The sequence below is a fragment of the Podarcis muralis genome, chromosome 7 (assembly GCF_964188315.1).
Source record: "Podarcis muralis chromosome 7, rPodMur119.hap1.1, whole genome shotgun sequence".
NCBI lineage: Eukaryota > Metazoa > Chordata > Lepidosauria > Squamata > Lacertidae > Podarcis > Podarcis muralis.
The window spans coordinates 42836426-42848861 of NC_135661.1; the positions used below are offsets into that span (position 1 = coordinate 42836426).

The 12436-nt window shown below is 43.2% G+C and overlaps 1 protein-coding gene and 1 non-coding gene across 4 annotated transcripts in view; both read right to left on the bottom strand.

The window, feature by feature from the left end:
• Nucleotides 1-12436, bottom strand: part of ZNF469 (zinc finger protein 469) — a 277120-nt gene that overhangs the window by 92833 nt on the left and 171851 nt on the right. The gene's annotated exons all lie outside the window — the stretch shown is intronic.
• TRNAA-UGC (transfer RNA alanine (anticodon UGC)) lies at nt 5253-5331 on the bottom strand. Its single transcript has one exon. It is a non-coding gene; the product is annotated as a tRNA-Ala (tRNA).

The window sequence follows — 12436 nt, forward strand, 5'->3', positions numbered from 1 at the left end:
CAGACGCATCACCAGAAGTGTAGTTGAAAATTCAGAAGTGCAGAGCCCTATCATGATCATCACAGCCATAGCCCCTCACAGCCATACACCTTCTAATATGATACAACGATCTTCTAATTATGCAGTAATAATAATTAGTGATACATTGCAATGATTAATGCAGATCTCCATGTGTTGCCTTTCAGTTAGAGCTAATATTTTCTGTGCACGTATGTGGGCAAATGATTCTTCTTCTGGAGTGGATTAATTGTGTTTGCCATGAAGTTCCACGGTATGTAACAGAACTTGCACACCCTTCTCTTGGAACTGAAGCACCCTGTGTTTTCTGTGTTCCTAAATGCTTAGCACCGCAACACAGTTTGGCTAAGTGCTCCTCTTTCATGCTGATTGGGCAGCTCTAGGATGCTAGAGACAGGGACCCTGCTTCAGAAATAGAAACAGGTCTTTGACACCCCTCCTCCAATTACCACTCTGGACCCCAAACACCATTGCCTATCACCCGCTATAAGCAGATCTGGCTGTGCTCTTTAAAAACTGTCAAAAGAGGTGGGAGTGGAACTCTTGGCCACCTCATTTTACACTGAGATAACTTCCAAATGCCCTGAGATTTTCCAAGAAGCCCCCCCCCCCAAATTCAGACAATTTTTCCCAACCCCCCAAATTGCCAAAACCGAGCAATGCCAAGGAAGGTTTGGCGCAGCTCTGCCAGGGACAGAGTTTCTTCCTGGCCTGCTGTTGCAAGCGGCTTCTCTTGCAATCGCTTTGTCTAATAGGTCAGGCCCTGCCAGAAGGCGTCAGAAGGTTTCTGCCAGCGTGCTTTTGGCTGGCAGGATCCAAGCGCAAGTGCACAGGCCAAGTTGAACAGCAGTATGAAGGACCAAGCCAAAGGAGCCTTGGGTTTCATTGGCACCAAGATGCAACAAAAGACTGAAATAGAAGCTGTGGGGGTGGACGACCCTTGGTGTGTGGGAGTGTGTGGGAAAGCTAAGAGGAGCGAATGCTGTCAATGAAGGAGAGATGAGTTATGGGGCACATATAGTGAGTGCCTAGAAGAGGCGGGCAGGGTGGCCCACCATGGAGCGCCTGAAATGGTTTCTAGCTCAACTCACAGGCCACCCCAAGCCAGAGGCTGACCCAAGCAAGGAAGACAGATTCACCCGTCATGTCGGGATGGTGTAAAAACCTCCAGCAGACCATTTGACCATGTCAGAATATGCACAGTAAAAGATCCCATTTCGATGGAATCCCTCATGCAGATAGAGAGACTATTTATCTGCATGGGAGCAAAGCAGTGGAAGAAAGTACGGCTGGTTCTAAGCATGGTAAACATAAGGTGCTTCCAGAGGTAAAATATTTGGAGTAATTACAGTGGTACCTCGGGTTACATACGCTTCAGGTTACAGACGCTTCAGGTTACAGACTCCGCTAACCCAGAAATATTACCTCGGGTTAAGAACTTTGCTTCAGGATGAGAACAGAAATCACACGGCGGCAGCGGGAGGCCCCATTAGCTAAAGTGGTGCTTCAGGTTAAGAACAGTTTCAGGTTAAGAACAGACCTCCAGAACGAATTAAGTACTTAACCCGAGGTACCACTGTACTGTATATTGCGGTGGGGAATTTCAGGCCATGCAGCAAAATATGGCCTGCCAAGCCTCTTTATCTGGCCCTTGAGACTTTCTCCAGCCACACCCCTCACCAGCCCTGCTCTGCACTGTCCTTGTGTGCTTTTGCCTGGCAGAAATAGGTCCCTGACATCTGATAGTACAGTGGTACCTCGGGTTAAGAACTTAATTCGTTCCAGAGGTCCGTTCTTAACCTGAAACTGTTCTTAACCTGAAGCACCACTTTAGCTAATGGGGCATCCCACTGCCGCTGCGCTGCCAGAGCACAATTTCTGTTCTCATCCTGAAGCAAAGTTCTTAACCTGAGGTACTATTTCTGGGTTAGTGGAGTCTGTAACCTGAAGCATCTGTAACCTGAAGCATCTGTAACCCAAGGTACCACTGTACTGCTGCTTGCCTGGATGGGGGATAGAGAAGTGTGTGTGTAGAAACCTGCTTGCTGTACAAAGGTAAAAATGTGCCCTTATTGTTCCAGCCACCATTACCCCAGGCCCCACCTGACACTGCATGTGGCCCCCAGAAGGGAATGTGACCCTTGAACTGAAAAGCATTTCCTATTCCTTGCATATCTAGACGGCCAATTTCTAATGGTGCAAACCTATGAGTGTTTATTCAGAATTCAGTCCCATTTTGCTCATAGCGTACTCTAGGCTGTAGTATGAAATCAGACCAAGGTAGGAAGAACCTAGGAAGTTGTTTTACACCAACACAGACCCAATGATCCATCTTAGCTCATAACTTTCTACACGAACGGGCAGCGGCTCTCCAAGATTTCAGGCAGGGGACATTCCCAGCCCTGCATGATGACTGAACCGGGGACCTTGTGTAAAAGCAGACTAGAAGTTTGCTTGCAAGATCAACCACACATTATTTAGACTTAATCTTGAAACCCAGTTAACCTTAGGATTTTAAGCAACAATATTTGCATTTATTTATTTGTTTATTCATGCAATCTGTTTCTAACTCACCTTTAACCAGAACTAATATTAGATAGGATACAGAACTACGATATACAGAATGTGTGTGTGTGTAGGGGTGTGTGTGTGTCAGGCTCCCACCCCAAAACACAATGACAGTGATTCTTACTTGAAAGCAAGGAAGAGATGTTTATTAAGGCTACTTGCAGAACAGGCTCAGCAGCAAGCATGAGGTCCAGAAGTCAAGATTCAAAGGTACATGAGCAAGGCAAGATATTCATAGCCAAACAGAAGATACAGAGATGTCCTGAGATATCTCCCCTCATGCCAAGCTTTTAAATGGAGAGTTGCCTCTGCATTTAATAAGATAATTCCACACTACCACTGTATTCTCAGTCCATGCTTCTTTATTGTCATACATTCTTATTCTTTTTTACATTTCATGATTCCTAAAGTAATGGTGATTGATGATTATTAAACACTGATTATATATTTCATGACTTTGTTTCATTTACATTCCTAGGAATTTGGGTTGTGGTCAGTAACTTTATATGCTCACCAAGGGTTCAATGAGCTCAGAGGTTTGGGAAACCCTAGATTATATGGCTGCTCAGTGTCTAGGACACCAGTGATGCTTGGGCTTGGGGAAGAGGAAAGCTTTATTTATTTAAAGCATCTCTATCCCTCTCTTTAACACATTTGCAGCAAGCCAGCCTGTGCAACGTCTTCTCAGAAGTAAGCCCTGTCGACTTCAGTGGAACTTATTTCTAGGTTAGTATATTAAGATAGTAAACTGTGGCTGCAATCCTAGTTTCCTAAGAGTAAGTTCCACTGACTTCACTAGGTCACTAGGACTGGGTAAACATGCATAGGATTGGGTCATTCATTAGCTATGTGCTGGTTTATTCTAAGCATTTATAGACCGTTCCCAGGATGGCTATATGGAGAAATATAAAAGCAGCAGAAACTATTTGGCAAATATGAGGTGTCAGTTTAGAAGCTAAAAAAGAGAAGGGAAGCCTGGGAAAACAAAAAGTTATTTAGTGTAGTGAAGATCACCATCAAAAAGTTTCAATTATACATAAACAAAAATGGAAAATCAACAATAGCAACAAAAACCAACCATAGCTATAACATCCCATCCTTGTGTTGGTTTGCATTAATGTCCACCGTGACACATAATCATTATTGTCATGCATATGGTAACCATCTACAAGCGGTGTAGGATTTCACTCAATTGTTCCAAAATTAAATGGAGAAAGTTCAACAAATAAGGCACACCTGAGGCTAAATCCATTTCCTTCAGCTTTATCTGCATAATTTTGACAAATCAAATGAACCCTGCTCTAATACCTTAGAATGTATTTCAAGGCCTGCAAGCGGCTGGACTCATTTTCTAACCAGGTCTGCAAAGTACTTTGTTTGTAAGACAGGGTTGAACAACTACAGTTTCCTGTGTGAAAGCTTGTGGCCATCGCCTGCATACAAAGAGGCTGCCCGGGTTATTCAGCTATAGGTGCACACTGAACATGCACAGAGGCATTCTCACCTGCATTATAATATTTTCTGACTTTCAGATCTAAAGCAAGGGCTATTCAGGAATGATTTATTTGGCTTCAGCCAGAATGCAGGGACAGTTAGGATTAAAGACTCTCCTCTATGCAGTGTAAGGTTTACTTAGGTCTAAGGCAGATGCTGTGGTCCTTCTTAGTCCAGATTAGAAGCAGGAGGCAGAAGGGTTTTCCCCCACCCAGAATTACTGCAAGCAAGGAGTGGAATCAAAGCAAGGTACCCCTATACTCTCCTTTGGCCCACACAGGGAACAGAGGCTGTGCTGTGTTTTGCCTGCAGGGTTAACTCAGCCCCCAAACTCTGCCTTTGCTTCATCTTCGGTGGAGCTCAGAACCTCTTCCAGAAATTTGTTTGATGCAATTATTCCCTGCTTGATCTCACCATAGCCACATGCCCTAGGTTCTGTTTGCAGTTACCGCCTGAAGCCTCCTCTCAGCAGGGAATGACAGCAAAAATCCCATCTGCTCCAGCACTGCAAGGAAGGAATCCTCCATTTTCATTTTTATGTTTTAAACCTGGAGGAGATGTTACAAAACAGTATGTGCAATCCAGAGCCACCCAAGGAACTTGCTGGTGCCAGAGAAGCTGGCCATCTTCCCAGTGGATTGTGTCCTTAATTAATGAATCAACATAAACAGCAAACCACCAGGAAGACAGACAACCAATGCAAGCAAGTGTGGGTAGTTAAGTCTGAAGTTATCAGGCTTTGAAGTGGATTTGGCGGTGGAGGAGCAGATAGCAAGATGGTATGGGATATGCAGAAATAAAAAACAAAGATATGGTTAAAGGGGAAAGGACTACACTTCAGGAAGCACTTGTAAATGGGGATGAGGGAGGAAAGGCCTTGGAGCCAAGCTGTACACAGATCTCCCCATCAGAATCAACCTCATTTTAAAATTAGATGAGGCCTCCATCTTTGGGATGGCAGGGAGGGAGAGGGGTGGCTGTGACCCACCGGCAGCATCTCCTGCACAGAGCCTCATCAAAGTGAGCATCACAATTTGGGGCCTCTTCACTGTGGTGCATATAAAGTTGCCTTATCTCAAGTCAGACCCTTATCCATCTAGTTCCATACTGTCTATACTGAGTGGCAATGGCTCTTTCGGAGGTGTCAGAGAAGAGCCATTCCTAACCCTACCTGGAGATGCCAGGATTTGAACCTAGGACCTTCTGTGTGCAAAGCAGATGCTCTACCACTGAGCCAGATTCCCCACCCCCAATCAGATTGAGTTTTACTGGGACTACTTCTGGACTCTCAACTTCTACAAGACACTTCGCTCTAGCTGTCCCTTGAAAACTACACTTGGAACAATTCCCTTGGATTCAGGATTTTTCCGAGAGCAGCTGTTAAAAGTCCTTTCTTTGCATGCATTCCTGGGCACATCCCCTATAGTGTTATATACCCAGGGGGAACTAACCAAAAAACGCTCCTGTTTATAATCCACAAGACATCCTTCTGTTTCTTATCCAAATCTGCAATTCATATTCAGTGGCCCAATCCTGTTGCTGATCATTCTGGGCTTCATTGGATTGTTAGAGTTGGCATTGTTAAGAGAAAAGGGGGAAAATCCCACATCTGACTCAAGAATTTTACGAGAGAGAGAGAGAGAGAGAGAGAGAGAGAGAGAGAGAGAAGCAAGTTAACTTCTTCTTACTCGTGTTACTTGAAGCAGCTTGCAAAGAGAACGATCCTGGGAACTTTCATAGCACCAGGAATTCTGAATCTGCTATGAGCATTTATGGATCCGATGCTTCAATCACTTTCTGCCAGCAAAGCAGAAAGATACTAGCTCATATTGAAGTGGTGCTGGGAGAAAGCATGGAGTGTTCCTCTGCTTTCATAATCACACATATTTTTATTTGCTTGAGCTTGTTGGTAACTGTTGCTTAGAGGAGGGCCAGGCACCATCCCCCAGACCTCTCTTTCCTCTATCAGCCCTAAGGCAAGCTGGGCGGATGTTCAGAATCCACAGTCAGTTTTACCCAGAGGCCATTCAAGATGCCAGGATGATACAACCTTGCATTCAGAGCCATTGTGAATCCTTTTATTTTCCGGGAAAGAGAGAGAGAGAGAGAGAGAGAGAGAAACTGATGGACAGAGCAAACCAGCCAACAATCAGGATAAAATGTCATTTCCTGGCAAATTTAATTCTGGATGGGAATAATGCAAATAGTCAATTACAACTGCACTGCATCTGAAATTATACTCTAGTTTGCATATAAAAACTCAGCCCTTAGAGAGGAGAGGCGCATTCCTGTTCTGAAAAACCTTCACTGCTTCCTTAGGAACACAAGAAAGAATCACTGGATTCAGCATGCCACAGTTTTGCAGCTGGCACTTGAGAGCACCACATCTGCAGGGAAACCCCAGAAACATGTTTGTCTACAGTGCCAAAGGTACAGCTCTTGTGAAGAAAGATGGGTTGTTTGGTTACTTGCATACAGATATGGAGGTGGAGGCTGGAATATGGATTCTTTCTGATCCTCAGGTTGGCCTGAAAATCAAAGAGGATGAAATTCTCCGCGTATAGAGAAAACACAGAATTCTTATAGGACGCTATTAGCATAATAAAAAATTCTGCAATGAGGCCTTCACATTACAAAAATATATGAAAACTGGCCCCATCCATCCCAACCCTCACCAGACAGGATCCATTCATGCATAGGAGGACACCAGAGTCCTCCTAATTCCTCCTCATTGTCCCAAGAAAATAAATCACATGAGTTATCTGTTAGGATATTTGCCTCCACAAATCCACTGTATTTGGGGAGGGGGAAGTGACCCTCCCACTTACCACAACCCTAGCAGATTTTTGCCAGGCTTCCCAGAAGGCCTGGGAAAGGCCTCCCCTTATGCGCAAAAGGGCCCGTTGCTTCAGCAGAGCTATAAAGTTCTATTGGCATTATTTCAACTTAAAGACATTGTGCTCTAGATAGAATGAACGCAAGGCAGGTGTGCCAAAAGCCACCGGAAGATCCCAGCCTCCAGCTTCCCGACATAATTCATTGGGGGAGATGCCTCCTCTCAAAGAGATTAGCTCCCACTTTCCACTGCTGCTTCAACATCAAAACATAATGATGCATTTGTTTCTTCTCCAACAAGTCAACGGCTCTGTTGTTGCCTTGGCAGTTCTGCCATAAAACATGTTGGCCACGAGCTTGACTGCACCCCGAAAATGAACCTGTGTTATAAGGATGGCTGAATCTGTCAGTTTCAGTTTCTTTGTTTCTCATTTTTCCGATTTTAAGTTCAGTTCTTCACTTTCCCACAGCAGGCTGTAGATTCTTTTTTAAAAATTTATTTTATAAAAAAATCCTCATGGAAGTTTGTCACAATTTTACTGTGAATTTCCCTAAAAATTCACTTTCCTGAATTTTGCAACACAGTTCTCCAGCCAAGTAATGTGTACAGAAAGGCATACATTACGGTTCAACATGCATAAAAATGCATATTAGTGCATATTACTAATATATTAGTGAAAAGAACATACAGAAAAGCATTATATTAAAAGAAACTGCCTTGCCAAAAAAAATATGTGCATATTAGGCTCCATTCACACTACAATGCTTACAAATATTCATGAGGACACCCCCCCCCCAAAATGCACAAACAGATGTGGAGATGTAAAGAACTGAAGATGTAAAGCAACTGAGAGAAACTGAAATTGACAGATTCACCCATCCCTATGCATGCCTCTAGAAAGAAAGCATGGCCACATTTTGCTGGGCGTGGTGGTGGGGGAAACATGAACACTTGGGAGGGACCCTGCATTCATTATCTGAAGGGGCCCTCTTGGGTCCCCCATTAACCTGAAATTAAATAGGTGATGTCTGGAAAGAGACTGTTCAGCAATAGCATCTCTTGCCCTATGGAATGCCCTCTTCAGGGAGGCTTCCTTGGCGCAACTGTGGTTTTATTCCAGGAAGGACATTTTTATTTGCCTATGCATTCCAGCATGAAATGGGAGTGGGTGTTAACACTGTTTTATCTGCTTTGTTTATTTTATTTTATTGCTGTCTCGATTGAGCCACATCTGTTTTAATTGCAGTTTTACACACTGCTGTTTTATCACTGTTATGCCCTGCAGCCTAAAACATTTCTTAAATACATAAACTAGCATTTATATAGAAGGTTTCAGAGTTTTCAACACATTTCACACACATCATCGCAGTAATCTTCAAACTTGCCACTTCTGTTGGGCCAGTATCCCCATATTACAGAAAGAGAAGACTGAGGCTGGGAGAAGACGGCCTTGCTAAACCTAAATAGGCAGTTTTGGAACTTAACCGTGGCAATGTGCTCACTCTCAACATCTGTTGCAGTGGGGAAATATCTGAATTTATTTGTGGTTGGTTTTCTTTATTTCATTTAAAAAGGCATACCCTGCTTTGGGACCATCTGGCTCCCAAAGCCCCTTACAAAACAAACAAACAAACAAAAATCCAGTTGTTGCTGTTGTTTTAAAAACTATTAAACTATCATTAAACAGGTCTGTAAAAAAGAACACCTTGTTTTCTGCCAGCTTTCGAATAAAAGGATAAAACCTACACAGTGGGTGCAAACATCCATAAAAACAAACTTTAAGTTAATAAAAATGGCTACAGAAGGATAATAATAACAGAGCAAAATAACAATGGCAAACTCAGCGGCCATGAAAACCGCAATAGCTTTGGAACGTTACTGCAAGAGTCTGATGCACGGACAGAGTGCTCGTCTAGTTCTCTCCTAGGCAAAGAAATTCTTCATCTACAACACAGTGCGAGAAATCTCCACAGTGCACATGGAGAGATTTGACGTGATCTGTGAAAGGTAATGTGGCAACTGCCCCATGTGTGATGCTCCACGCATGCTGGAGCATTTTGATATGGAGTTCACTTGTGAATCAAGTCAACTCTCTGAAATAGATCCGACAAATCTTGCATGGGAGATCCTTGAGTGTGGGTTGGAGCAAAAGCTAGTCCTACTCAGAGTTAGATCCACTGAAATTAATAGACATGGCTAACTTAATGTCATTAGTTTCACTGGGTCTACTCTGTGTAGAGGTTAGTTGGATATGGCCCTGTGACTATTTTGACCTTGTGAATTAATTAACAGCGGTTGTTACTGAGCAAAACCTGCTAGGGACCAAACTGGCTGCATTTCCCCCGGCAGAATCTTAGACGCTTGCCCTGGATGAGATTTCACAGGTTAAAACTCTGCCATAAGCAAGACTTATAACCAAAACTCTCCTTGTCAAAAGCCTCCATAATCCTCATTCCTAAATATTACTTTTATTGAGTGTCTGGATGAAGAACACCCCCAAAAGTCCATCCTCCTGCCTTATAAACAGAAATTTGCTTAAAGTCATCCAGCACGGTTCGCTTTTGCTCTGAGGACAGAAACATCAAACCTTCCTCACCACAATGAAAAGCTTGGAACATCCAATGCTAGTTCCTGCTCAGAGTAGACCCACACTGAAGTTGATGGATACAACTAACTTAAATCTAATCATTTCAGTGGATTTGCTCTGAGTAGGGCTTAGCTGGATACAACCCTTTGTGCAAATTTCACTTTTTAGGATCAGTATGCAGCGTAAAACCCCACCTCCCATCATTAATCAAACAGCCTGATGTCTGGTAGCTACAATGGCATTTTGGATGGGAGCTTTCTAATGTGGCAATGAGGGCAGCCCACACAGGAGGGAGTTGGGCAGCAGGTAGAGCTACTCCTACAGGAACTGCACGGTAATGATTTGGAGGTGTCCAAAGGTGCAGTTTAGGTGGGGATGAAAAGAAACATCCTGATGGATTGCAATCCAGCATATGGATCAGAGGCAACTTCCGGGTTCAAAGAAACTGAACCCAGACAAAAGCTTATGATGGAATAAATGTGGTAGTCTTGAAGTGCTGTAAGGCTCTTAATAATACTTCCAAACAGTCACTATTTGGGGCTGGGATTCAATCACGTAGTGGAAAATTCAGGTTGCAAAATTATGGTTGATTGGGAAGTCTTCCACAATGAAACCCACTTTCCCCAAACGTGACTGTTTTTGTTGTTGTTTGTTTTGCAATAAGGAAAGTGACAGAAAAAGGCCTCGGGAAATGTGCGATAATACAATGTCATCTATGCTTCCCGCAAAAAAAAAAAAAGAGTGAATGCTCATTAAATAGTCAACATCACTTAATCTCCATGCAAAGAATCCAGAATAAATGCTCAATAAACAGGTCTCCTGGAACCACCCTTACTCTGTTGTAGTAGAAACAACAAGCGTGTCCACCTCTTTGGAAGTTGCATTAATGTGGCTATATTGTGCATATTTCCCATTGTCTCCCCACTGGACCGTGCGTCAAATCCTGCTGCCATAGGAATGGCAACTAACTTCCATTTTTTAATAGAAAAATATTAATCCCAGTCACCACCTCCAAAATCCCTCCTAAGTAACTGGCAATGCTATATTATTAAAAGTTTATATTTGAAATGCCTTTACTAGCAACAACACATCAGATATAGCCTCATCAATTGCAGGTGGTGGAGTCTGATTTTCTCTCTCTTCAAAGCAAACAAAAGTTTCCATAGCGTGTTTAGACCCTGCAATTGAGTAACACTTTTATTAAAAACAAAAGTTTCCCTGTATACAAAAATCAGATATCAGCTCATAACTCTTACAAGCACATGTTCTTTTTAAGGAATGTTAATATCTAAACACTGTCTGCCCAATGCACCATCACAAACTGTTTGGAAATAAAATTATTTGTATGCTTTATGGCAACTATAAGAAAATAGCCTGTTTGATACGATCTATAAAAAGCAAAATTGTTTGTTTGTTTTTGTAAGTGTTTAACAATTTGTTATTTTGAATAGCAATATTGCAAATGGTTTCCTAAAATATATTCACTTGCTGCCCTGAAGAGATGCTAGCTTGCTTTCAAAAGGGGTTGTTTTTCTTTTCTCCTAAGCACCGACAAGCAATGGGAACCTCGAAAAATAATAATAGAAGGAATTCTAATAAATAAATTCAAAATGCTCAGGGTTCCCCAAAGGGTTAATGCAAGCTAATTGAAAAGCGGAATCCTTGGCAGCCGTCCAGGCCACAGCTACACATGCCTGGTGAACTTAAGCATATCCATTTAATTGACACATAGGTGTGGGTTAAATGGCACGCTTCTTGTTGGTACATTTTTGCTTCACAAGCTTAAGCGGCAGAAAATGCACGCCTGCAGAAAGGGAATGTCTAGTGAGGTACGGTAATCTAGGAACTGAAAAGTGCTGCAGAGTTTTCTTTGAAAGCATCTGTGCTCTGCTGGCTTTAGCACGCAGACAGTGGGCTGGATCCAGACACAGTCAGCTGAACTTAAAGCCCCGTTGAAACCCATGGGGCAAAAGTTAGCTGCAACTCAAGTCTCCTTGATTTCAGTAGGAACTAAGTGCAACTAAATTGGCCTGCACCCATCGAGCCCAATCCGTCCATCAATAACTTATCCCACTCGTGTGAATGAATGGCACCCCTGCTGTGCTGTAGCCCATTAATTGCAACGGAGCTTGCAGAGGAGAAGCTCCCTGAGGGATTGGCTCCCTTGACTTGAATGAAAACATTTTATTTGGCTTTTAACCCCTGAACTGAACTATTAACCCTGCAGCACTTTTTAAGAAAGGAAGGGGGGAGGGGGAGAAAACGGGAAGAGAGAAGTGATTTTACAGTTCTTCATTTCATGCATGCAGTGCACATTAACAGGAAAGTCTATTTAAAAAACAACAACCTCAGACGGGATACAGATCCTTATTTCCGAGAACCTGTTAAATTCCTGGTATTTATTCCCAAGAGGTAACACAAGCTAATTTCCAAATCTGCAACATACAAACCAGATTTTAATTACCTTTCTGGTCTATTTCCTTGATGCGCTCCCTTCTGAAGTACGGAGTGGGGATTCCCCCCTGACTGTCTGGCATGGGAGTTAATTCCCCTACCTGCTCAGGCTTAGCGGATAACATCAGTGAGCGGTGCTCCTTCGCCCGGTGTTGCCTTACAGAACCCACGGGGCTTCTTTTGCAGCAGGGGTAGATTTCCAGGTGCACAGCTTATGGGGAGCCTTGCCGTTTGCAGATTTTTACTTTTTTATTTTAAAAAATATACAAAAACATTCGGAGCAGCAAGCGCTCACCCCAGGCCGTTCCACAATCCACCCAGCAGCGGTGGGGAGCTCTTCCTTCCAAAACAATGCTCCCACTTCCCTCTGTTTTGCAGACCCACGTTCTCCCTTTTGCCTGATGCTATTCCCTGCCTGCGACAGCCTTCAGGACTGGGGGAAAGCACTCAGATTCTGGAGAGAGAGAGACCACTGGGTT